Source organism: Pan paniscus, chromosome 4 (assembly GCF_029289425.2).
Source record: "Pan paniscus chromosome 4, NHGRI_mPanPan1-v2.0_pri, whole genome shotgun sequence".
NCBI classification, from domain to species: Eukaryota; Metazoa; Chordata; class Mammalia; order Primates; family Hominidae; genus Pan; species Pan paniscus.
Genome location: NC_073253.2, coordinates 93,594,030 through 93,598,054, shown reverse-complemented (window position 1 = coordinate 93,598,054; position 4,025 = coordinate 93,594,030). Strand labels below are relative to the sequence as shown.

At 43.4% G+C, this 4,025-nt stretch overlaps 1 pseudogene; it reads right to left on the bottom strand.

Moving 5' to 3' along the window:
- Nucleotides 1–1,870: 1,870 nt before the first annotated feature.
- Nucleotides 1,871–2,981, bottom strand: LOC100979714 (uncharacterized; annotated as a pseudogene).
- Between the last annotated feature and the right edge of the window lie 1,044 nt (nucleotides 2,982–4,025).

Genomic DNA, 4,025 nt, shown 5'->3' with positions numbered 1-4,025 from the left:
CTGGGATCAGAGATGATTGTGCTGCAGATAAACAAGTCTGGCTGTGAAACTATGACCAGAATGAGGATCCAGAATAGTTAACGTGGATATCCACTCTTTTGACAGCAGCTATAAAGGCAATTCTAGGCTCTGTTACTGCCAGGACTTTCCTCTGGTGCAGTTCACTGGTGTAGTCTTTTCACCATTCTGGAAATAGACAATGGGTAGAACCCTTCACCCTATAGGGTGTGACTTGCTTTTCTAACTAAATATTTGCTGCTAATCAGTCTCAATCATGCAATTAATTTGAAAACTTAGACATCAGAGTCTTCATTAATCTATCCTATTTATCTTTGCACAAAGTTCATTTAATGAATAACTTGCTTTGAATTTGTGAGTTATTATTTAGTGCTTCAGAAATCCAATGACTAATGCCATGAGGCAAGCAGATGTGCTGTATCAGCTTCAGCAGTGTCATTTTCCTTGGCTTTCCCCTGTGAAGTTCTCAAGGCCTAAACCTCTTGAGCACGCAGTCTGTTGGCTTCAGGAATGTGAGTGGGATCCAGAGAAGGGCTCATGGCTTTGGGTGGGGAGAAGAGTGCAATTTGCATCTTGTTCACTTCCTCCCTGTTTTCTATGTCCAGATGTTATCAGGGTAAAATCAGAGCTCCTACTGAGTTGTCAAGTCTTATGCATTTCTGTTTTCTGTCCAGGCCTTTGGAGTTAAGGAGAATTTAAAGAAATGGTGTATGGGGCGAAGGAAACAAACAAGGAAATGAAAAGCAGAAGAGAAAGCAGCCCAAGATGGTAACAGAGCTCAGATGGAACTTGTAAAGATAGAAATCACCTCCAGTGTAATTTGGGGTTAGCACCAGCACTTGAGGTAGTCAATGAGTTTCTCAATTTCAGGGCAAGGGTTCTAGTTTCAAGACTTGGGCTTCCAGAGCAACACATATAGGAGAAATACATACAGTTGAATGCAGCTTAAATGCATGCAAGAGACAGTTACTTAGTGATATGGTTTGGCTCTGTGTCCCCACCCAAATCTCATCTTGAATTGTACTCCCATAATTCCCATGTGTTGTGGGAGGGACTCGGTGGGAAATAATTAAATCATGGGGGCAGTTTCCCCCATACTGTTTTCTTGTTAGTGAATAAGTCTCATGAGATCTGATGGTTTTATAAGGGGTTTCCGCATTCAGTTCTCTCTCTCTCTCTTTAGTTCTTGCCAAAACCATGTAAGAAGTGCCTTTGCCTTCTGCCTTTATTGTGAAGCCTCCCCTGCCATTAAACCTATTTTTCTTTTTCTTTTTCTCTCTCTTTTTTTTTTTTGGTGTGCGCTTTTATTCAACTGGTCTCAAGTCAGTGTATAGGTAAGCCCTGGCTGCCTCCACCCACTCCCAGGGGGACCAAAAGCCTTCATACATCTCAAGTTGGGGGACAAAAGAGGGGGGCCACAAAGGCTGATCACTCAAAATAAAACAAAATTAAAAAGTATTAAGGTGAAGATTAAAAAATTTTTTGCATTACATAATTTACACAAAAGCAATGCTATCGCCTCCCCTTTGTGGGCTCAGAAGAGGACTGGGCCATTCTCCTTAGAGAGTAGTGGGGTGGCTTTTAAGAGGGCAACGGACTTCCTGTAACAATGCATCTCATGATATTTGGGATGACTATTTAAAAATGTACAATGTACAATCAAAGTCCTCGGCCACATTGCAGAACTTTGGGGGATGCTTCCTCCAGCCGACTGCTGTCACCTTCACTGTTCCAGTTTTTAAATCCCGAGTCAAGCCAAAAACAAAACAAAACAAAAAAACAAATAAAGCCATGCCAATCTCATCTTGTTTTCTGCGCAAGTTAGGTTTTGTCAAGAAAGGGTATAATGCAACTAAGTTACAATCCGCCTAGAACACTTGTGATGGATGAGGAAGGGGTCGGGCTCGTCGTATTCCTTGCTGATCCACGTCTGCTGGAAGCTGGAAAGCGAGGCCAGGATGGAGTCGCTGATCCACACGGAGTACTAACTCTCCAGAGGAGCAATGGCACCAGGGTGGTGATCTCCTTCTGCATCCTGTCCTGCCATGCCAGGGTACATGGTGGTGCCGCCAGACAGCCCTGTGTTGGCATGCAGGTCTTTGCGGATGTCCATGTCACACTTCATGATGGAGTTGACAGTAGGATGCCACAGGATTCCATGCCCAGAAAGGAAGGCTGGAAGAAGTCCTGGGGGCTGTGGAACCTCTCATTGCTGATGGTGATGACCTGGCTATCGGGAGGTCGGGCAGCTTGTAGATCTTCTCCAGGGAGGAGCTGGAGGCCACTGTGGCCATCTCCTGCTCAAAGTCCAGGGTGATATAGCACAGCTTCTCCTTGATGTCATGCATGATTCCCTGCTCAGCCGTGGTGGTGAAGCTGTAGCGCCCATTCGGTGAGGATCTTCATGAGGTAGTCAGTCAGGTCCAGGCCAGCCAGGTCCAGACGCAGGATGGCGTGGGGGAGGGCATACCACTCGTAGATGGGCAGTGTGGGTGACCCCGTTACCAGAGTCCATCACAATGCCAGTGGTAAGGCCAGAGGCGTACAGGGACAGCACCACAGCCTGGATGGCCATGTATATGGCTGGGGTGTTGCTGAAGGTCTCAAACATGATCTGGGTCATCTTATGATTGGCCTTGGGGTTCAGGGGGGCCTGGGTCAACAGCATGGGGTGCTCCTCAGGAGTCATACACAGCTTGTTGTAGAAGGTGTGGTGCCAGATCTTCTCCATGTCATCCCAGTTGGTGCCCAGTTGGTGCTCCACGGGGTACTTCAGGGTCAGGATGCCTCTCTTGCTCTGGGCCTCATCACCCACATAGGAGTCCTTCTGACCCATGCCCACCATCACTCCCTGGCGCCCATGACAGAGGGGAAGATGGCCCGGGGGCATTGTCACCTGTGAAGCCGGCCTTGCACATGCCAGAGCCCTTGTTGATGAGGAGCGCGCTGATATCATCATCCATGGTGAGCTAGCTGCGGGTATGGATGCCCGGCAGAGCGGGGAGGGCGACGCTCTGTGCTCGCGGGGCGGACGTGGTCTCGGCTGTCCATTAACCCTATTTTTCTTCCCAGTCTCAGGTATGTCTTTATCAGCAGTGTCAAAATGGACTAATACACTTAGCTTAGCATGTCTAGAAAATTTTCCGATTACAGTTTTGACAAGAATATCATCTTTCTGCTCTACCAATCAGAGTGTTATGCCTGTCCCATTCCTAAAGTGTTACTTTCCCATTGTTAACCCACTTAAAATAACTTTATGGTCTTGTTGAGATAGAACCTTTTTAAAAACAAAAAACGAATATTCTACTTAAATCCTATTGTTAGCTCAATTTTGTAGGAAATAAATATTTCAAGAATAGAATTAAAAATAAATGTATACAACGGCAGATATTTTATAAATCATATTTCTCTAATTTCAGAGATTTAGCAAACATAGTAAACCTAATTCTCTTTTGGAAACAAAATTTATATTTCCAGATTATCTGGAAAAGCTAATTAATCAATACGGTCCTTGGGGTTTTACTCTGTGTTTTGACAGCACCAATATATTCATCATGGTGTAGGGCATGAGGAAATAGCACAATTAATACTCATAAACATGAAATGTAAAAATGTATGGTTTTGTGCTGAGAAGTGTCACTTCTAATTGCAAATATGGCAGCTTTATTGACATCATCATTAACAGGATTTTTAAGCAATCTACCAGTGGTTCCAGATATGAGATTCACTTCTACTTCTAGAACAAATGTATAAGTATGCTTTTATTAATTGTTTTAATTTCAAATTTTCTATATATTTGAAATAGTCTTTAAAGTTTTCACAAACAAGCAAGAATTAGAAAAGTACTTCATTATGCCTATTTATTGTTTAAATCTTTTATTCTTTTGTATTTTCGAATTGAACTGACTCTAATTATACTAAGTACTCATTCTAGTTTTTTTCTAAGCTTATCTATCAATCTGCAATTCTCTTTTTGACACTCGAAATTTTATTATGACTTTTATATT